Below are 23,785 nucleotides of genomic sequence, written 5' to 3'. Positions count from 1 at the left end.
GCTTCCGCTCCTCACAAGTCCACTCAGCTGCTTTGAGGCCTACCTGGCCCTGGGGCTTGGTTTATGTACTGCCGCCGCTCCCGCTCCCACTCCTCACAAGCCTGCTTAGCCGCTCTGAAGCCTAACTGGTCCTGGGGCTCGTTTTTTGTACAGTCGCTGCTCCTGCTCCCGCTCCTCATATGTCCGTTCAGCCGCTCTGAGGCCTACCTGGTCCTGGGGCTCGGTTTTTATACTGCCGCCGCTCCCGCTCCTCACAGGTCCGTTGATCCACTCTGAGGCCTACCTGGTCCTGGGGCTCGGGTTTTACTGCCACCGCTCCCGCTCCTCTCAGGTTCCACTGTCTCGCGCTCTCCCTTTAGACCTGTATAAATCGCAAACAAATCCAACTGCCCCACTCTCACCCCATAATCCTGAAACAAACCCAAACTATTCACAATGACCCACTCTCTCCCCATAGCGCTGTATCGAACACAAACTGATCCCTCTGCCCTGCTCCACACCCCATAGCACTGTATCAATCACAAATTATTCCTACTGGCCTGCTCTCTCCCGATAGCCCTGTATCCATCCCAAACTAATCCACCAGCCCCGGTCACACCCCATAGCCCTGTATTAATCACAAATGAATCCGACTGGCCCCACACTCTCCCTATAGCTCTGTATCAATCCCAAACAAGTCCCACTGCCCCGCTAACACACCATAGCCGTGAACCAATCCCTAATAAATCCCACTGCCTCACTATGACACAAAATCCTGTGCCGGCTCTTTGAAAAGGCTCTGCAATTAATTCCACTGACCTGCCCTTTCCCCATAGCCCTGTATTTCTTTCCTTCAAGTATTTATTCAACTGCCTTTTTAAAGTTACTATTGAATCTGCTTCCACCGCCATTTCAGGCAGCGCATTCCAGATCACAACAACTTGCTGCTTAAAAAAATGTTTCCTCATGTCACCTCTTGTTCTTTTGCCAATCCCCATAAATCTGTCTCCTCTGGTTACCGAACCCTCTACCAGTGGAATCACTTACTTCTTATTTACTCTATCAAAAATGCTCATGATTTTGAACACCTCTGTCAAATCTCCTCTTAACCTTCTCTGCTCCATCGAGAACAATCACAGCTTTTCCCGTCTCTCCACATAACTGAAGTCCCTCTTCCCTGGTACAATTTTGGTAAACCTCCTCTGCACCCTCTCTAAGAACTTTACATCCTATGTTGACTTTAATAACATAGCACTGAGTTGCCAATTTCCTGTGAAATGTTATTGATCATTAAGAGATGGTAAATCTCACCTGCTCAATGCTGGGGTTTGGCGATTTCGAGCTGAGACTGTAAGTGCAATGGTTTTGAAATGACTATCAGAGGGGATGTGGTTTAGAATTCACTTGAATGAAATGGCAGTTTCATCTTAAAAGGGAGTAGTATAAGTGAAGGCTGTCCACGAGAAGGCTGGATGGGCTCTTGTTTGCCATGGGCTGTGGTAACCCACTGTCCAAACTGCCCGCTGTGGGCAACAGCAGCTGTAACAACCTGGAGCCCCTTTCTTTATCTTTACAACGTCCCTTCTCCACCTCTCCCTCGTGCTGAAACTTATCACAACTGGTCCTCTGCTCAGCCAGTGCCCACAGCAGCAGGGCGGGCAGATAAGAAGACAGGCTCATTCACGTTCGCTAACCCAGAGCCACTGACGACAATTGTAACCGCTGCCCAGTCTCCGGTCAGCTCCCTCAACACAGGCCGGGAATGGAGCTTTCCTGCGCTCTGTGTCTCTCTATGGATCTCCCTCTCCCTCTCTCCGTCTGTGTGGGTGGAGCTGGGCCTTTGCTGCTCCGTGTGGGGCTCAGTACCACACCGGGTGAGATCAGCTAACTCAGCACAGGCCGCGGATGAATCCCTGGCAATTCCTGCTCTTTCTCTCTCTCTCTTTCTCTCTCGCTCTCTCTCTCTGTCTCTCTCTCTCTTGTCTCTGTCTCTCTCTATCCTCTCTACGTCTTTCTCTCTGTCTCTCTTTCTCTCTGTGACTCTCTCTGCATTCCCTATGTCTTTCTGTCTCTCTCTCACTGTCTCTCTCTGTCTCTCTCTGCCTCTTTCTCTCTCTCCCTGTCCTCGATGTCTCATCCTCTCTGTATTAGCCTCTCTCTCTCTCTCCCTCTGCCTGTCTCTCTCTCTCTGTCTCTCTCACTCTGTTCCTGCCTCTCTCTCTCGCTCTCTCTGTCTCTCTCTCTGTGCCTCTTTCTCTCTCTCTGGTCCCAGGCCCTTTCTGCTCTTTGTGTGGGGCTCAGTACCACACCAGGTTAGATCAATTGATCCCAGCCTCAACAGCTTTTTTGGAGGAGATTTTTCCAGATATCCACTACTCTTTGTGTGAAGACGTGCCTCCAGAAATCCTGCATGCTGCAGTTGTGCAGGGCCTTGGTGAGACTACATCTTGAGTATTGTGTGCAGTTTTGGTCGCCTTATCTGAGGAAGGATGTTCTTGCCATGGAGGGAGTACAGCGAAGATTCACCAGACCAATACCTGGGATGGCAGCAATGACGTATGAAGAGAGATTTGGTCGATTAGGCTTATATTCGCCACAGATTAGAAGAATGAGAGGGGAACTCATTCAAGCTTATAAAATTATAACAGGACTACACAGACTAGATGCAGGAAGGATGTTCCCGATGGCGGGGGTGTCCAGAACCAGGGGTCACAATCTAAAGATAAGTGGTAATCCATTTAGGACTGAGATGAGGAGGAATTTATTCACACAGAGAGTGGAGAACCTATGGAATTCTCCACCACAGAAGAGGGTTGAGGACAATTTATTAAATATAGTCAAGAAGTAGTTACATATATTTCTTAAGGCTAAGTGGATCAAGGGATATGGGGAGAAAGCGGGAACAGGGTACTGAATTTGGATGAGCAGTCATGAACGCATTGAATGACGAAGCAGGCTTGCGGGGCCTAATGGCCTACTCCTGCTCTTAACTTCTATGTTTCTATGTTTCCATGACATTACCCCTGAACGGCCTAGCTCTAATTTTAAGACGATGCCTCTTGTTCTGGACTCTCCCTAACAGATCCCTCGATCGAACCTATCAACCTCTTTGAATAAAGTAAAGATTTCATTAATTATTTCCTTTCCACTCACTGACAACTTTAAAAGGAGTCAATGTGCTTTAGCGACTGTTGGGGCTGTGGCACCAATATTGGCCCAGGACGCTTGAGGAGTGAACTCAAGTCGCAGAAGAAGCCCGACGTCCCCATTGCAACATCGAGCCATGCTGAGCTGAAGCATCGAGCACATGTAGTCGGACGCAGCCATTGGCTTCCAGGGCTGGGGGAAGCAGGTTCTGAGGAAACAGCAAAGAGGAAGAACAAATGCAATGAAGCAAGAAACAAATACTGGCCATAAAAGGCTCAGAGAGTTCGAGAAATCTGAGCGTTTGTTCGATTGAAACCCAAACGCCTTTGAACAGGTTAAGAAATTCAGTTAAATTTTTCGACACAAATTAAAGCAGCAGAAGCAATGAGCACGTTGAAACCGGCACATAGGAACACATCAATCACTAGGCATAAGGAGTGTATGGCACAGACAGGGAACAATGGAAAGACAGATTCTTAGAAAGACAGAAAGAACAAGGACTTGGGTTTTTATACACTAACACTGTGTTTCTTTCTTCACCGGGACAACAGAGGCACAATCGGGACTTCAGCCACATCAGTGCCTGAAACATGGTTCAATATGAAGACGAGGAGGAAACTCAGCCACTCCAGCGTGTTACACTGGAACAAGTGGAGGAATTCAGCCCCTGGAGTCCGTTACACAGGAAAATGAGGAGATCATTCTTCCCCTCGAACATATTAAACTGGAACAGGAGGAGGACATTCAGCCCCTCGATTCAGTTACACTGGATCTGTCGGAGGACCTTCAGTCCCTCGAACCTTTTACACTGGATCAGGAGGTGAACATTCAGCCCCTCGATGCTGTTAGCCAGGAACAGGAGGCCATTTAGCCGCTCGAGTCTGTTACACTGGAACAGGAGGAGGACATTCAGCTGCAAGAGCCAGTTACACAGGAATAGGAAGAGTACATTCATCACCTCGAACCTGTTAGAAAGGAACAGGAGGCAATTCAGCCCCTCGAGCCAGTTACACTGGAACAAGAAGAGGATATTCAGCTCTTCGAGCCTGTTACACAGGAACAGGAGGCCATTCAGCCCCTCGAGCCTGTTACACCGCATTGCAGGAGGTCTTTCAGCCCCTCGGCCCTATTACACAGGAACAGGTGGAGGGCATTCATCTCCTCGAACCAGTCAGGCAGGAACAGGAGGCCATTCAGCCCCTCGAGCCTGTTACCCTGGAACAGGAGGTGGCCATTCAGACCCTCGAGCCTGTTACACAGGAACAGGAGGGAATTCAACCCCTCGAGTCTGTTACACTAGAACAGGAGGAGGCAATTCAACCCATCGACCCTGTTACAAAGGGACAAGAGGGCATTCAGACCCTCGAGCCTTTTACACAGATACTGGAGGAGGAGTTTCAGCCCCTTGAGTCTGTTACACTGGAACAGGATGAGGGCATTCATCACCTTGATCTAGTTTCACAGCTTCAGCTAATTATTTTGAATGTTTCATGTGATATATTTGCTCTGAAATAGACTATTCTTTGAAATGCTTTATTAAAAAGGATAATCTGCAATGCCCGGGAATTGAACTAGATGCAGGTGAGAATTTTGCCCCTGAACCACCAATGCTCGCGTTAACGAGGTGTTCTATTTTTTGGTAGGTACAATTTATTTTTGCCTTTATTTAATACAAGCAGGGCCACTGCAGTAAAATAAAAACCAAAATGCAGCAGATGCTGGATCTGGAATTTTTCATTAAATGCTGGAAAAACTCTGCATGTCCAGTGATGTAAGAGAAAGGAGACTTAACATCAAGTAACTTTAAATTAAGCTTTAAGTAACTTATAAACACACTATATACAAGAGAGAGGTCTTTACCATGCCTCTGGTAGAAGCCTCTTACAATACTGAACAGACCAGTATTTATACGAGTCCAACAGGAAGTGACCTATGACAGGAAGTGAGGTATGTACACAGTTCATAGTTCATAGTTCACAGTTCACAGGAAGTGATGACATAACTTCCCGGAAGTTATTATTTTTATCACATTCTTCCCTCCTGCAGAATTCGGAGGCTGTGGTCTATCTTTTGGTCCGCAGTCATCGAACAAGGAAGAGTCGCACCCATTTGGATTCCCATCGTAGAGGGTCGCTGGTCCGCTTACATGCAGTTGGCCATTGGTCAGAGTCTGGATTGCCCTGTGAAGGGTCGGGGAGCTCATGGCTTCGAGTACGAGCCCCAATAGATTCAAAGTCGGACTGCCTCTGTTCAGAGGGAGGTGCAGAGCTGGTCTGTGACAGATCAGTACTTTCATGCGCGGTACTGGGAGTGTCGCAACCTTGAGCACGAGGTTCTACCGGCACCAAGCTAGTTGGTGTCCGATCAGGATCCTGGAGAGGGGTACCCGATAGGTCCCAAGAGTTTCCTGGTGAAATGCCATCACCCGATGTCCCACTAGGTCCTGGTGGGCAGGGAGCCAGATCCCGTAATGATACGGTAGATTCTCGGCCGTCGGAATATCGTATGTTTGCATAGGTGGGGTTGGCATCGGTTAGTTCGACCTCGTCTACAAGAGGGTCATTTTTAGACGTCCGAACGTATCTTCGGAGTAATACAGGTCCAGGAGTAGTTAGCCATGACGGGAGTGATGGCCCATGAGATGAGCGACGCTGGAATCCAAAGAACCGCTCATGAGGGGTAGTATTTGCGGCTGTAGAAAGCAGGGACCGTATAGAGTGCAATGCATCCGGAAGCACTGTTTCCCATTTCTGGTCTGGTAGGCCCCGAGATCTTAAAGCGAGACGTACGGAATTCCAGATGATACCGTTATACCTCTCTACCTGCCCATTTCTGATGGGATGGTATGGTGTTGTTTTGCTTGTAGCAATTCCCCGTTCTGAGAGGTAGTCCTTGAGTTCCCTTGACATAAAGGATGGACCCCGATCTGAGTGAATATAAGCCGGCATGCCACAGAGAGAAAATACCTGCTCAAGGCAGCAGATTACTGTGGACGCCAGCATATTGGAGCAGGGGAAGGCAAACGGAAAACGTGAATATTCATCGATCATGATGAGCAAATATGTGTTCCGAGTTGAAGAGGGCACTGGGCCCTTAAAATCGATGCTAAGTCGTTGCATCGGTTGGGTTGCATGTATGAGTATACCATCTGAGGGGCAGAAGAACTGAGGTTTTAATTCCGCACAAAGCCGGCATTCTGAGCATATTTTCTTTACATCTCCAGTGGAAAAAGGGAGATTCCGTGATCATACGAAATGTAGCATGCGCATAACGCCAGGATGACACAATCCATTGTGGACATCCATGAGAGTAGAGGATGACATAGTGGAGCAGAATGCCCGAGTGAGGGTGTCCGGGGCCACATTCTCCTTGCCAGGCCGATAGAGAATGGTATAACCAAAAGAGGCCAGTTCCATCCTCCAAAGTTGTATTTTATTATTCTTAATTTTGGTTCGTTTTCGATTATCGAGCATGAAGGCAACTGATCGTTGGTCCGTGATCAATGTAAAGTGCTGGCGAGCTAGAAAATGGTTCCACTTCCGTACTGCCTCTATGATGGCTGTGGCTTCTTTCTCAACCGGAGGATAATGTAGCTCTGCACCTTGTAAGGTCCTGGACATAAATGCTACAGGACGACCTTCCTGATTCAGAGTAGCCGAGATCGCCACCTCCGAGGCATCACAGTCAACCATGAAAGGGAGATTCTCATCAATGGAGTGAAGAGCCGCTTTCTCCAACTGTTTTTTGAGAAGGTTAAAGGCTGCAACAGCCGCTGTTCTCAGTGGAAATGATCTAGCATGCAGCAAGGGTTGGATTTTGTCCGAAAAATTAGGAATCCATTTAGCGTAGTATGCAAACAGACCGAGAGCCCGACATAAAGAAGCCAGATTCTTAGGTGACGGGAGCTCTTGGAGCGGGTGAAGTCTTTCTGGGTCTGGCTTAATGATACCATTGCCTACGCAGTAGCCAAGGATGTTGATGGTCGGTTGCGACTCAACAGATTTGGATTCATTCAGGATCAAATTACGGCGATGGAGGGCATCCCGAAATTTTTGGAGGTTGGCGCCGTGTTCCTGTTGATCGTGACCTGCAATGGTAATGTTATCAAGATAGGGAAAAGTGTCCCTTAGGTTTTCCTGCTTAACCAGGCCACCCATTGCCCGTTGGAAGACAGCCACTCCATTAGTAACCCCGAATGGGAGGCGACGAAATTGGTACAGCCGTCCATTAGCCTCAAAGGCCGTGTACTGCTTATCTGAGACCTTCAAGGGTAACTGATGATAGGCACTTTTTAAATCGTAAGTTGAGAACACTTTGTATTCGGCCAGTTTATTAACCATATCATCAATGCGTGGCAATGGGTAGGCGTCCAAGTCGGTATATTGATTGATGGTTTGCGAATAATCGATGCATAGTCGCCATTTGTGAGGTTTTAGAAGGTTCTTGACAATGACGACTTGAGCCCGCCAGGACGACCAACATGGTTCGATGATATCCTCTGCTAGAAGTCGAGAGATTTCAGCCGCAATAAAAGATTGGTCTTCCTGATTAAAGCGCCGCGATTTCGTTATTATTGGTTTGCATTGAGGCGGAATACTGGCAAATAATGAGGGTTCATCAAGTGAAGCTCCTGATAATGCACAAAATGGTAATTTAGACGGTATATTAGAAATAGTAAGTCCGGGTTTGGATCCACCAAACTCAATGGTGAGTTTCTTATGCTATTTTTGGAAGTCCAGCCCTAAGAGGAGATCACTACATAAGTCCTTGAGCACCGAAAGTCGGGTGGAGGGATACATACGACCATGAAGTGTCATATCAACAACACAAAAGCCGGAGACCCTGGTATTAAGTGATGACTGGGCCATCGCAATTGCCTGGTCCGATGGGAAGACATGTAGTTTCAATTTCGCAACAATCTTTTCCTTAATGAAACTATCAGTACTTCCTGAGTCAATTAAGGCATCTAAGGTATGCCCTTTAATTGAAATTTTTGTGGCTGCATGAGACAGGTTCTGTGGGCAAGCAGCTCTAATTGGTGTCGTTGCACAGAGAGAGGCTAAAACTCTCGGTGTGCTTCTTCGGGAGAGAGCTCAAGAGGAAGCTTGATAGGTCCTAGCTGGAGCATCTTGATAGGCCCTAATTGGGGCAGTTCGGTAGGCCTTAGCTGGATTGGCCCTCGCAGAGGCCCTTGATAGGCAAACTTTAGCAAAGTGTCCTTTTTTCCAGCAATAACTGCAGATTGCATTGCGAGCAGGGCAGGTTTTCCTAGGGTGAAAAGCATCTCCACAAAAGAAGCACTCCTTCCTAGATTGCCAAGAGGCTGCTAAAGTGGGGTCATCCTCCTCTTCTTCATCGGAATTATCAGAATTAGATTCCCCCATGATAGGGTTCACCTGAGACCGCTTGAATTGTCTGGTTGCAGCTACAGCAGCAGATCGAGATCTGGGCAGCTGATAGAGGTCTGCATTTCTCTTTGCCAAATCCAGAGAACAAGCTAGGTCAAAAGCTTTTTGTAGCTCAAGTGTTTTACTTTCTTGTTGACGCTGGCGTATAAATGGAGAGGCAATCCCGCAGATGAAAGCATCACGAATCATTTCTTGGCGGTACAGCTCAGCTGAGGCTGCCTGAAAGTTACAATCTACGCTGAGCCTGCGAAGTTCTTGCAGGAATTCGTCAATTGATTCCCCTGGCCCTTGTCGGGCTGTGGCCAGTAGATGTCTAGCATAGACCTCATTTGGGGTCTTCGCATACAGTTTCTTAAGTGCCCGAATCACCTCTTCGTAATTATCCCATTCATCAACATATTCGAACACTTTTGGGGTCACATAATTGACAAGTATCTTCAATTTAGCAGGAGCATCCGCTTTACATTCATCCAGAAAATTCTCAAAAGTACGATACCAATGCTTCCATACCCTGCCAGCTGCTGGTGTATTCGTGTCCAAGTCCAGACGAATAGGTCTAAGGATTTTCTCCATGATGGGTGGTTCCCTGGATCCTTAACTTCCGAGTTTGTCTGAAGGTCTAGTATTTGTCAGTGTAAATACTAAGTTACTTAAATTGATGTAAGAAAAGGAGACTTACCATCAAGTAACTTTAAATTAAGCTTTAAGTAACTTATAAACACACTATATACAAGAGAGAGGTCTTTACCATGCCTCTGGAAGAAGCCTCTTACAATACTGAACAGACCAGTATTTATACCAGTCCAACAGGAAGTGACATATGACAGGAAGTGAGGTATGTACACGGTTCATAGTTCATAGTTCACCGTTCACAGGAAGTGATGACATAACTTCCCGGAAGTTATAATTTTTATCACATCCAGGAACAGCTGTGGACCGAGAAACACAGGGTTAACCTTTCAGGTCAATGAGTTCTCGGCAGCACTATGATTTTACAGCGTTGCTTCAAATTAATGTAGGTCCCGTGTGAGTTTACTTCCAAACTTATTAAGCTGCTAATTAATTAGAAAATTAATAAACTGATCTCCCCCCAAAAAACAAATGTCCCACACGTGAATCAAACCCGCAGACGTTGGCGTTAATATCACCAAACTCTACCCAACTTAGTTAACTGGCCTTCCGGTGTCATCCTACCTGTTTCTGGTCTTTGCCTGCTAAGTCACATTCTCCCAGAAGTCTGTAATAGAAAGTCTTGCATTTCTACAGAGCCTTTTACAGCCAGTGGATACTTTTTGAACAGTTTTGCATCTTGACAGGTAGATTGGTCAGGAGGAGGTCAAGTAGGTTTCCCCCTCGTGTTGGTTCCCTCACCACCTTCTGCAAAGAGTCCAATGTGTTCTCCATTGCACAACAGAGCCAAACACATGCAGCTGCATGCAGCAAAATAGTGTTGATGCTGGAAATTCGAAATATAAAGACATAAATTGCTGGAAACACTCTGCATGCCAGGCAGCTTTCTATGTCTTTTTAAAAGTGATCTACTTTCAGTCCCGGATCATTCTGTGTCTGATTAAATGGGATCTACTTTCAGTCCTAGATCATTGTGTATATTTTTAAAAGGGATGTCCTGTATGTCCAGGATCATTATGTGTCTGTTTAAAAGGCATATGCTGTCAGTCCTGGATCATTCTGTGTCTGTTTAAAGGGATATGCTGTCAGTCCCAGATCATTCTATGTCTGTGTAAAAGGCATATGCTGTCAGTCCTGGATCATTCTGTGTCTGTATAAAGGGGATATGCTGTCAGTCCCGGACCATACTATGTCTGTTTTAAAGGGATATGTTGTCAGTCCCGGATCATTCTGTGTCTGTTTAAAAGGGATGTGCTATCAGTCCCGGATCATTCTGTGTCTGTTCAAAAGGAATGTTCAATCAGTCACGGATCATTCTGTGTCTGTTTAAAAGAGATGTGCTGGCAGTCCCAGATCATTCTGTGCCTGTGTCAGCATCGGACCTGTGTGTGGCGTGAGGAGCGAGGCGGAGCATAAAAGCGGCAGCAGCGAGGTGAGGCCCGACCACAGCGGCAGACGTGGGTGTGGCGTGAAGAGCGAGGTGGAGCAAAAAAGCGGCAGCAGCGAGGCGAGGCTTACCAATTCAGCAGCGGGAAAGAGAGGTAAGAAGTAATCAAAGTGTGACGTCACCAGAAAGCAGGTAAGTGATTGGTTGTTGAGTATTTCTCTCTTTCTCCTTGATTTCCAAACTTAAACTCTGTGTTTTATACTTTCTAAGCTCTGAAGTGTAGCGGGGCCTGCTGGTAACAAAAATATAAACTTAATTTAAAGGAAGTAAAGGGTAAGTCTTGTCAGGACAGCTCGGCCCCATAGTTTGCTCCTCCTGCGCTATGTGGGAAATCAGGGACACTTCCTGTGTTCCTGCCGACCATGTGTGCGGGAAGTGTGCCCAGCTGAAGCTACTGACAGACCGCATTGCGGCACTAGAGCAGCGGAAGGATACATATTGGAGCATTTGCGAGGCCGAGGAAGTCGTGGATAGCACGCTTAAGGAGGTGGTCACACCGCAGGTAAAGCTTGCACAGGCAGAAAGGGAATGGGTGACCATCAGGCAGAATGCTAGGCACAGGCAGGTAGTGCAGGAATACACTGGGTTCATTCCCCTCCCGAACAGTTATACCGTTTTGGATACTGTTGGGGGGGTTGGCTTAACAGGGGAAGGCAGCAGCAGCCAACCTCCTGGCACAAGGGGTGGTTCTGCTGCACAGGACGGGAGGAAAAAGAGGGGTAGAGCTATAGTGACAGGGGATTCTATTGTAAGGGGAATAGATAGGCGTTTCTGCGGCAGCAAACGAGACTCCAGGATGGTGTGTTGCCTCCCTGGTGCAAGGGTCAAGGATGTTTTGGAGAAGCTGCAGAAAATTTTAGAAACGGTGGGTGAACAGCCAGTTGTCGTGGTGCATATAGGTACCACCGATATAGGTAAAGAATGGGATGAGGTCCTAAAAGCTGAATATAAGTAGTTAGGAGGTAAATTAAAAATAGGACTTCAAAGGAGTAATCGCAGGATTGCTAACAGTGCCACGTGCTAGTCAGAGTAGAAATAGAAGAATACTTCAAATTAATACGTGGCTAGAGGAAAGGTTCAAGGGGGAGGGATTCAAATTCCTAGGACATTGGAATCGGTTCTGGGGGAGGTGGGACCAGTACAAATCGGACGTTATGCACTTAGGCATTACTGGGTCCAATGTCCTTGGGGTAGTATTTGCTAGTGCTGTGGGGGAGGGTTTAAACTAAAATGGCAGGGTGTTGGGAATCTGAGAATTGAGACAAAGGAAAGGGAAACAATGATAGAAGCTAAAGACAGGAAGGAGAAAAACAAAGGTGGCAATCAGAGAAATCAAAGGTTTCAAACAAACATGGCCACAGGAAATAATAATTCTAAAAGGTGTAAGAGATTTAAAAAAACAAGCCTGAAGCCTTTGTGTCTTAATGCAAGGAGCAGTAGTAATACGGTGGATGAATTGGCAGCACAAATAGAGGTAAACGAATATGATATGATTGGGATTAGGGAAACATGGCTCCAGGGGGACCAAGGCTGGGAACTCAACATCCAGGGGTATTCAATATTCAGGAAAGATAGGCAAAAAGGAAAAGGAGGTGGGTAGCATTGCTGGTTAAAGAGGGGATTAACACAAATATAAGGAAAGATATTAGCTCTGATGATGTTGAATCTGTATGGGTAGAACTGAGAAATACCAAAGTGCAGAAAAAGTTAGTGGGAGTGGCGTATAGACCCCCAAAGAGTAATGCAGAGGTTAGGAATGGCATTAAGAGGGAAAATAGAGAAGCGTACAATAAGGGCACAGATGTCATCATGGGTGACTTTAATCCACATATAGATTGGGCAAACCAAATTAGTAACAATACTGTGGAGGACGAATTCCTGTAGTGTATACGGGATGGTTTCCTGGACCAACATGTCGAGGTACCAACTAGAGATCAGGCCATCTTAGACTGGGTATTATGCAATGCGAAAGGATTAATTAGCAATCTTGTTGTGCGAGTCCCCTTGTATCGGAGCGATCCTCATATGATAGAATTCCTCATTAAGATGGAGAGTGAAGTAGTTGACTCAGAGACTAAGCTCCTGAATTTAAATAAAGGGAAATATGATGGTATGAGACGTGAGTTGGGTAGGATTGATTGGGTAACGTCACTCAAAGTGTTGACGGTGGATAGGCAATGGCAAACATTCAAAGATTGCATGGATGAACTACAGAATTTGTTTATCCCAATTTGGCATGAAAATAAATCAAAAAAGGTGACTCAACCGAGGCTAACAAGGGAAAATAGCGATAACATAAGATCCAAAGCGAGGACATATCAATTGGCCAAAAAAAGCAGCAAACCTGAGGATTGGGAGCAGTTTAGTATTCGGCAAAGGAGGACAAAGGGATTAATAAAGAGGGGAAGAATAGATTATGAAAGTAAGCTTGCAGGGAACATAAAAACTGACTGTAAAAGCTTTTATAGATATGTGAAGAGAAAAAGTTTGTGAAGTCAAGCGTAGGTCCCTTACCGTCAAAATCAGGGGAATTTATATTGGGGAACAAACAAATGGCTGACCAATTAAATACATTTTTTGGTTCTGTCTTCAAAAAGGAGGACACAAATAACCTCCCAGAGATGTCGGGGAACATAGGGACTAATGGGAGGGAGGAACTGAAAGAAATCAGTATTTGTAGGGAAGTTGTGTTGGGGCAATTGACGGGATTGACGTGTTAGATAAATCCCAGGGCCTGATAATCTACATCCTATGGTTCTTAAGGAAGCGGCCCGGGAGATGATAGATGCACTGCTGGTCATTTTCCAGATCTCGATAGAGTCTGGATCAGTGCCCATGGATTGGAGGGTAGCTAATATTCCCCCATTATTCAAAAAAGGTGTTAGAGAAAAAGTGGGGAATTATAGCCTGACATCGGTATTGGGGAACATGCTAGAGACCATTATAAAGGATATAATAGCAGAGCACTTGGAAAGCAGTGACAGGATCGGAAAAATCAACAGGGATTTACAAAAGGTAAATCGTGCTTGAGTAACCTACTGGAATTTTTTGAGGATGTAACTGGTAAAATAGATAAGGGAGAACCAGTGGATGTGGTGTATTTGGACTTTCAGAAGGAATTTTCTAAGTTACCACATGAGAGATTAGGGTGCAAAATTAAGGCACATGGGATTGGGGGCAAGGTATTGACTTGGATAGAGAACTGGTTGGCAGATAGAAAGCAAAGAGTTGGAATAAACCGGTCGTTTTCCGAGTGGCAGGCAGAGACCAGTGGGGTACCGCAAGGATCGGTCCTAGGACCGCAGCTGTTCACAATATATGTTAATGATCTGGACGATGGAATTGGATGTACTATCTCCAAATTTGCAGATGAAACAAAGCTGGGTGGGAGGGTATGCTTTGAGGAGGATGACGTGAAACTCCAATATGTTTTGGACAGGTTGTATGATTGGGTGGAAACATGGCAAATGCATTATAATATGGATAAATGTGAGGTTATCCACTTTGGTGGCAAAAACAGGAAGGCAGATTATTATTTGAATAGCAATAGATTGGGAGAAGGGGAAGTGCAAAGGTACCTGGGTGTTCTTGTGCACCAGTCGCTGAAGGTAAGCATGCAGGTGCAGCCGGCGCTTAAGAAGGCAAATGGTATGTTGGCCTTTGCAGCAAGAGACTTCGAGTACATGAACCAGGATGTATTGCTGCAGTTGTACATGGCCTTGGTGAGACCGCACCTTGAGCATTGTGTTCAGTTTTGGTCGCCTTATCTGAGGAAGGATGTTCTTGCCATGGAAGGACTGAAACGAAGATTCACCAGGCTGATACCTGGGATGGCAGGAATCACGTATGAGGAGAGATTGTGTCGATTGTGCTTATACTCACTGGAGTTTGGAAGGTTGAGAGGGGATCTCATCGAAACCTATAAAATTCTGTCAGGCCTGGACAGACTAGATGAAGGAAGGATGTTCCCGATGGCTGCGGAGTCCAGAACCAGGGGTCACAATCTAAGGATAAGGCGTTAGCCATTTAGGACGGAGATGAGGAGGAATTTCTTCACCCAGAGAGTGGTGAACCTGTGGAACTCTCTGCCACAGAGGGCGGTGGAGGCCAGTTCATTAAATATATTCAAGAAGGAGTTGGATATATTTCTTAAGGCTAAATGGATCAAGGGGTATGGGGAGAAAGCAGGGACAGGGTACTGAATTTCGATGATCAGCCAAAGTCTCATTGAATGGCGGTGCAGGCTCGAGGGGTCGAATGATTTACTCCTGCTCATATCTTCTAAGTTTCTATGATACTATGTTTAAAAGGGATGTTCTTTCAGTCCCTGGTCATTCTGTGTCTTTTTAAAAGGGATGTGCTGTCAGTCCCGGATTATTCTATGTCTGTTTAAAAGGGATGTGCTGTCAGTCCCGGATCATTCTGTGTCTGTTAAAACGGATGTGCTGTCAGTCTCGGATCAATCTGTGTCAGTTTAAAAGTGAGGTGCTGTCAGTCCCGGATCATTCTGTGTCTGTTAAAAGGGATGAGCTCTCAGTCTCGGATCATTCTGTGTCTGTTTAAAAGAGATGTGCTGTCAGTCCCAGATCATTCTGAGTCTGGTTAAAGCGGGTGTTACATAATATTATAGAGTCTGCCCCACAGAAATAGTCCATTTGCCCGAACTGGTCTCCGCATGAGGCTCCGCCTGATCAGCTTCACCTCAGCAAAAAAAAAGCTAGTGTCAGTAATGGTGACCATGAAGCTATCAGATTCTCGTAAAAACCCATCTGGTTGACTAATGTACTTTAGGGAAGGAATTCCGCCGTCCTTACCTGCTCTGGCCTATGTGTGACTCCAGACCCATAGCAATGTGGTTGACACTTAACTGCCCTCGGAAATGGCCTTGCCAGCCACTCAGTTGTAACAAACCGCTAAGAAACAATATAATAAAAATGAATCTGGACGGACCACCCGGCGTTGATCGATATCAGACTGCTCCTGAGGTCTCCAACATCAGAGAAGCCAGTTTTCAGCCAATTCCAATCACTCCACCTGATACAAAGAAATGGCTGAACGCACTGGACACAGAAAAGGCTTTGGGCCCTGACAACATTACGTCTAACATGCTGAAGACTTGTGTTCCAGAACTAGCCGCATATCTAGCCAAGCTTTTCTAGTACAGCTACAACACTGGCATCAACCCAACATTGTGGAAGACTGCCCAGGTATGTCCTGTCCACAAAAAGCAGGACAAATCTTATGCAGCCAATTACCGCCCCATCAGTCTGCTCTCAATCATCAGCAAAATGATGGAAGCTGTCATCGACAGTGCTGTCAAGCGGTACTTACTCACCAATAACCTGCTCATTGATGCCTAGTTTGGGTTCTGCCAGGACCACTCGGCTCTCGACTTAATTACAACCTTGGTCCAAACATGAACAAAGGAGCTGAATTCCAGAGGAGAAGTAAGAATCAAGGAGCCCTAGTAAAACTGAAGTGATTGGGAATCGGGGGGGAAACTCTTCACTGGTTGGAGTCATACCTAGCACAAAGGAAGATGGTTCTGGTGATTGAAGGGCAAACATCACAGCCCAAGGACAACGCTGCAGCAGTTCCTCAGGGCAGTGTCCTAGGCACAACCATCTTCAGCTGCTTCCTCAATGACCTTCACTCCAATATAAGGTCAGAAATGGGGATGTTCGCTGCTGACTACACAATATTCAGTGCCATTCAAAGCCCCTCAGATAATGAAGCAGTCCATGCCCGCATACAATAAGACCTGGACGACGTTCAGGCTTGGGCTGATAAGTGGCAGTTAACATTCGTGCCACAGAATTGCCAGGCAATTACTATCTCCAACAAGCGAGAGTCTAACCACCGCCCCTGGATATTCAATGGCATTACCATCGCCGACTCCCCCACCATCAACATCCTGGGGGTTACCATTGATCAGAAACTTAACTGGACCAGCCACATGAATAATGTAACAACAAGAGAAGGCCAGAGGCTAGGTATTTTGCGGCGAGTATCTCACCTCCTGACTCCCCGAATCCTTTATAGCATCTACAAGGCACAAGTAAGGATGGTGATGGAATACTCTTCACTTGCCTGGATGAGTGCAGCTCCAACAACACTCAAGAGGCTGGACACCATCATGGACATAGCAGCCCGCTTGACTGGAACCCCATCTACCACTTTAAATATTCACTCCCTCCACCACCAGTGTAGCGTGGCTGCAGTGTGTAGCATCTACAAGATGCACTGCAGCAACTCACCAAGGCTTCTTCGGCAGCAACTTCCAAACCCGCGACCTCTTCCACCTAGAGCGACAAGAGCAGCAGGCACATGGGAACACCACCAAATCCAAGTTCCCTGGCAAGCCACACACGATCCTTGCTTAAAATTATATCGCCGATTCTTCATCGTTGCTGGGTCAAAATCCTGGTACTCCCTCACTACCAGCACTGTAGGAATACCGTCACCACACAGACAGCAGCGGTTCAAGAAGATGGCTCACCACCACTTCTCAAGGGCCATTAGGGATGGGCAATATATGCTGGCCTTGCCAGGGACGCCCACATTGTAACCCTTTATAAAACATTTTGACCTTTAATAAATAATTATTATTCATTCTTGTGATGTGGGCGTCGCTGAGAAGGATAGCATTTATTGCCCATTCCCAATTGCCCTTGAGAAGGTGGTGGTGAGTCGCATTATACAATTGATCAGCTTGTTGGGCCATTTCAGAGGGCATTTAAGAATCAACCACTTTGCTGGAGTCACATTTCGACCAGAATTGGTATGGACGGCAGATTTCCTTCCTTAAAGGATATTTGTGAACCAAATGCTTTTCTATAACAATCCGGTAGTTTCAGTGTTCACCATTATTGATACTAGCTTTTTATTCCAGATTTGTTTAATTAATTGAACTTACATTCCTGTGCTGAGGGATCTGAACTCTGAATATCTCGTAGAGGTCAACCTACTTTACTAGTGCAGCAACAATACGACTATACTACAATAACCTTCAAAATTATCACCGGCCGTTCATCATCACTGCATCAAACCCTAAAATTCCTTCTGCAACATTATTGTGGGAGCATCTTCACCACACCGACTGCAGCGGCTGAAGATGAAGGACCATCATTTTCTCATGGGTAACTTGGGCTGGGCAAGAAATACCGGCATTGGCAGAATTACCTGTATGCTGAGAATAAGGAAATAAGGAACGAAATAGGAATAGCTGCAACGATTTTTTAATTCACTGAATGAAACCAGGCGAGGCCTGTGATCAGAGCGGGGCTTCATGATCTGCTAACACATTGTCAACATACCGTGGATCAACAATTCTACGGTTTGAAGACTGATATTATTCACATGTTCACAATTTCCCTTTGCTTTTAAGTGGTGCTTGATAAAGTACCAAGATATAATCAAAGTTGATGGCCATGGGATTAAAGTGGCAATGACAGCAGTTAGTGGTGCGGGTTATATCAGTATTACAGTGAGTGTTGAGGAGTATATCAGAGGTTTAGAGTGAGGGGTCTGGGGTATATCAGAGAGTTACTTTGAGGGGTTTGGAGTATGTCAGACCATGTTACAGTGAGGGGTGTGGGGTATACCAGAGGGCTACACAGGTCTGTGGGGTATATCAGCGTGTTGCAGAGGTGTGTGGGTTATATCATAAAGTTACAGTGAGGGGTGTGGGGTACATCAGAGTATAACAGATGTGTATGGGACATATCAGTGTGTTACAGAGGGGTGCAGTGTATATCAATGTGTTAAATGGAGTGGTGTGGGATATATTAGAGTGTTAAAGTGAGTGGTGTGGGGTACTTCAGAGTGTTTCAGAGGGTGAGGGGTATGTCAGTTTGTTACAGTAACCGGCGTGTGGTTTATCAGTGTGCTACTGTGAGGGGTGTGGGGTATATCAATGTGTTACAGTGAGGTGTGTGGGGTATATCAGTGTGTTAGAGAGGGTTATGGGGTATATCAGTGTGTTACAGCGAGTGTTGAGTGGTATATCAGAGTGTTACAGTTAGTGGTGTGGGGTATATCAGAGTGTGATGGTGAGTTGTGTGGGGTATATCAGTTTGTTACAGAAGGGTGTGGGTATATTAGTGTGTTACAGTGAGATGTGCGGGGTATATCAGTGTGTTACAGTGAGGGGTGTGGGGTTTATCCGAGTGTTACAGTGAGATTTGTGTGGTATATCAGTGTGCTATAGAGTGGTATCGGGTATATCAGAGTGTTAGAGTGAGGGGCGTGGGGAATATCAGCTTTAAAGTGAGGGGTGTTGGATATATATACTCTACAGTGAGGTGTGTGGGGTATATCAGAGTCCTACAGAATGGTGTCGGGTATATTCAAGCATTACAGTGAGGGTTTGGCATATATCACAGTGTTACAATGAGTTTTGTGGGGTATATCAGAGTGCTACAGAGTGGTGTCGGGTATATTAGATTATTACAGTGAGGGGTGGGGAATATATCAGAATTTTAGAGTGAGAAGTCTGGGGTATAGCAATGTATTATATTGGAGGTTTGGACGATGTCAGATTACGTTACAGTGAGGGGTGTGGGGTATATCGGCGAGTTACAGAGAGGTTTGCGGTATATCAGGGTGTTACAGAGTGGTGTGGGCTATATCATAAATTTACAATGAAGGGTGTGGGTATATCAGAGTGTTACAGTGAGGTGTGTGGGTATGTTAGATTGTTACAGTGAAGGGTGTGTGGGGTACCATTGTGATACAGTGAGGTACGTAGTGTATATTAGAATGTATCAGTGAGCGGTGTGGGTTATATCAGTGTGTTACAGTGAGTGGTGTGGGGTATATTAGTGTCTTACAGTGAAGAATGTGGGCTATGTCAGATTGTTACATTGAGGGCTGTGGAATATATCAGACTGTAACAGTGAGGGGTGTGGGGATATCAGAGTGTGTTTCAGTGAGTGGTGGTGGATATGGCAGAGTCTTACGGGGGTGTGGAATATATAAGCGTGTTACATTTAGTGGGTTGAAGTATATCAGAGTGTTACAGTGATTATTGTGGGCAATACAAGTGTGTTATAGTGAGGGGTATGGAGGATCAAATGTGTTACAGTGAGAGGTGTGGGTTACACCAGAGAGCGTTCCAGTGAGTAGTGTGGGCTATAGCAGTGTGTTACGGGGTTGTGGGGTACATCAGATTGTTACATTGAGGTGCTTGTGCTATATAAGTGTGGTACAGTGAGGGACATGTGGGATGTCAGAGTGTTAGCGTGTTGGGTGTATTGTGTACCAGGTTGTTACAGCGAGTGTTGTGGATTATTTCAGGGTGTTACAGTGAGGGACGTGGGGTAAATCAGAGTGTTACTGTCAGGATTCTGGGGTATATCAGAGTGTTACACTGAGGGATGTGAGGAATACCAGTGTTTTGCAATGTGTGATGTGCGGCATTTCAGATTGTTACAGTGAGGGTTGTGGGGTATATCAGAGTGTTACAGTGATTGGTGTGTGGTATATCAGAGTGTTACAGTGAGGAGTGTGGGTCCTACCAACTTGTAACAGTGAGGGTGTGGCATATATCAGATTGTGTTACAGTGAGGGTGTGAAATATATCAAACTGTTACATTGAATGGGGTGGGGCATATACGAGTGCTTCAGTGAGGGGTGTGAAGTATTCAGACTGTTACAGTGAGCGGTGTGGGTTATCGCAGGGTGTATTAGTGAGGGTGTGGCGCACATCATTGTGTTACAATGAGGTGTGTGGGCTGTATCATAGTATTACAGTGAGATGTGTGGTGTATATCAGTGTGTTACAGTGAGGGGTGTGAGGTAAAGCAGAGTGTTACAATGAAGTGTTTGGGCTACATCATAGTGTTACATTGAGGTGTGTGGGTTATATCATAGTGTTACAGTGAGCGGTGTGGGGTATATGAGAGTGTTACAGTGAAGTGTGTGGCGTAAAATAGAGTGTTACATAAGCACATAAGAAATAGGAGCAGGAGTAGGCCAATCGGCCCATCGAGCCCGCTCCACCATTCAATAAGATCATGGCTGAACTGATCCTAACCTCAAATCTGCTATCACTCTCCATCCCACCCGAACCCATGTGATCTCCCGGGAGAGGTGAATAACCAGATAAAAAACCCAATGGCCAATTTGGGAGACAAAATCTGGGAAATTCCTCTCCGACACATGTAGGCGATCGGAACTCTTCCAGGAGATCACTCTGTCCCTATATTTTCTGCAGTACTTACCTTCTGTAAAGGCGATCTCCACCCCAGCCAGGAACAGGAACAAAAACCATCTCCTGAAATCTAACACAGAATTAGAACACAAGAAGTAGGAGCAGAACCAGACTACACGGCCCCTGGGCCCGCTCCACTACCCACAGGGCCATGATCATTCCGAACCTAGACTCATGTCCAATTTTCTGACCGCTCCCCGTAACCCTTAATTCCCTTTACTTCTAGGAAACTATCTATTTCTGTTTTAAATTTATTTAATGGTGTAGCTGCCACAGCTTTCTGGGGCAGCAAATTCCACAAACCTACCACTCTCTGAGTGAAGAAGTTTCTCCTCATCTCAGTTTTGAAAGAGCAGCCCCTTATTCTAAGATTATTCCCGCTAGTTCTAGTTTCACCCATCATTGGTAACATCCTCACCGCATCCACCCGATCAAGCCCCTTCACAATCTTATATGTTTCAATAAGATCACCTCTCATTCTTCTGAACTTGAATGTCCTTGACTGCTGAAGTGTTCCCCGATGGGAGGGAACACTCCTGCCTGGCGATTGTTGTGCAGTGTCCATTCATCTGCTGTCGCAGTGTCTGCATGGTTTCGCTGATGTACCATGCTCCGGGGTTTTCTCTCCTGCAACATATGAGGTAGACAACTTTGGCCGAGTCACATGAGTGTGTACCATGTAACTGGTGGGTGGTGTCCTCACGTGTGATGATGGTATCTGTGTTGATGATCAGGCATGTATTGCAGAGGATGCCGTGGCAGGTTTGTGTGGTGTCCTGGTCGCTGTTCTCCTGAAAGCTGGGTAATTTGCCATGAACGATGGTCTGTTTGAGGTTAGGCGGCTGTTTGAAGGCGAGTAGTGGAGTCGTGGGGATGGCCTTAGTGAGGTGTTCGTCCTCATCGATGACATGTTGAAGGCTGCAAAGTGCATGGCGTAGTTTCTGCGCTCCGAAGAAGTACTGGACAACGAAGGGTACTCTGTTGGTTGTGTCCCGTGTTTGTTTTCTGAGGAGGTCTATGCGATCATTCGTGGTGGCCCGTCGGAACACATTCGAATCAATCCCTCCCGGGGTCAGAGTGTATAGCTAATCTCACATGAGTCGAGCATCATATCCCGTTCTTACGAGGGCATCTTTCAGCGTCTGTAGGTGTCCATCGGGTTCGTCCTCGTCTGAGCAGATCCTGTGTATTCGCAGGGCTTGTCCGTAGGGGATGGCTTCTTTAACGTGGTTAGGGTGGAAGCTAGAGAAGTGGTGCATCGTGAGGTTATCCCTGGGCTTGCGGTAGTGTGAAGTGCTGAGATGTCCGTCTTTGATGGAGATTCGTGTGTCCAAGAATGAAAGCGATTCTGAGGAGTTGTCCATGGTGAGTTTGATGGTGGGATGGAACTTGATGATGTTATCATGTAGTCTTTTCAGTGATTCTTCGCCTTGTGTCCATAGGAAGAAAATGTCGTCGATGTAACTGGTGTATGGCATAGGTTGGAGGTCCCGTGCAGTGATGAATTCTTGCTCCAACTTGTGCATGAAGATGTTGGCGTATTGGGGTGCGAATTTGGTCCCCATGGCTGTTCCGTGTGTTTGGGTAAAGAACTGGTTGTCGAAGGTGAAGACATTGTGGTCAAGGATGAAGTGGGTGAGTTGCAGAATGGCGTCTGGAAACTAGCTGTTGCTGGTGTTGAGCACTGAGGCTGTCGCAGCGATGCCGTCATCGTGGGGGATACTGGTGTAGAGTGCCGAGACGTCCATTGTGGCGAGGAGTATTCCTGGTTCAACTGGTTCGTGGGTGCTGTGTTTTTGTAAGAATTCTGTAGTTTCACGACAGCAGCTGGGTTTTCCCTGTACGATGGGTTTCAGGATGCCCTCGAGGTATCCAGAAAGGTTATCACACAGGGTTCCGTTGCCTGACACGATAGGACGTCTGGGTGTGTTGGCTTTGTGCATCTTTGGGAGGCAGTAGAAGTCTCCCACACAGGGAGTACGTGCGATGAGAGCGCATAGGATGCTTTGAAGGTCTGGATCAAAGGTCTTGGTCAGTCTGTTGAGTTGGTGGGTGTGTTCTCTGGTCGGATCTGAGGGTAACTGTCTGTAGTGTTCCTGGTTGTACAGTTGTCGGTATGCTTCTTTGCAATAGTCCGTTCAGTTGTGTATGACGATGGCTCCTCCTTTGTCTGCTGGTTTGATGACGCTGTTGTGCTTGGTCTTGGGAGCGTGGATGGAGTTGCGTTGTGCTCGGGTGACACTCTGGGCTGTCTTGTGAGTGTGGCTGATGAATCTGGCGTTGCTGCATCTCCTGACAGCTTGAGCATAAATGTCAAGCTTAGGGCAGCGACCCTCAGGAGGGGTCCAATTTGACTCTTTTTTCTGTGGTTGCTGCACTGCGGATCCCTCTGTCTCCTCTTCTGGATCATTGAGTGTCTCATTGGTTTCGCTGCTGACATCTTGGGATTTGTGGAAGAATTCCCGTAGCCTCATTCTCCTGATGAATTCCTCTGTGTCTGCCGTGTGACCTATGGGGTCCATTTTGGTGGTGGGGCAGACATTGAGCCCTCGACTAAGGACTTCGATTTCGTCTGGTTGAAGGGTGTGGTCAGACAAGTTGACGATGGACTTCCCTGCGGTTTCAACCGTGCTACCGGGGGAGGCTTGGTTGCTGCTGTGTAAGCATTCTCCAAGGCGGCCTTCGAGACACACGGCACGCAAAATTGTCGAGCCTAAACTGATAGCCAGATTCCGAACTCATGAGGACGGCCTCAATCAGGATCTTGGCTTCATGCCACGTGACATGTAACCCCACCTGACGTAGAGTCATCCAGACTCGGTTCGTCGTTGGCATGTTCTCTCTACACAGATTGGCAGGACCTGCTGTGATTTCCTGCAAAAAAATAGTTTTTTGTTTGTTTTTTGTTTTTCATACAGACGCCAGCATCTTCAATATTTGACCCCTTGTGACCACACCTCC

General features: G+C 46.4%; 1 pseudogene; it reads right to left on the bottom strand.

Moving 5' to 3' along the window:
- Window positions 1-21,484: 21,484 nt before the first annotated feature.
- LOC147101962 (uncharacterized) lies at window positions 21,485-22,572 on the bottom strand (annotated as a pseudogene).
- Window positions 22,573-23,785: the final 1,213 nt, after the last annotated feature.

This window comes from Somniosus microcephalus, chromosome 22, assembly GCF_052327205.1.
Source record: "Somniosus microcephalus isolate GS21.2 chromosome 22, FLI_Smic_1.0, whole genome shotgun sequence".
Lineage (NCBI taxonomy): Eukaryota > Metazoa > Chordata > Chondrichthyes > Squaliformes > Somniosidae > Somniosus > Somniosus microcephalus.
The sequence above is the reverse complement of the archived record's forward strand: the minus strand, read 5'-3'. Positions and strand labels throughout refer to the sequence as shown.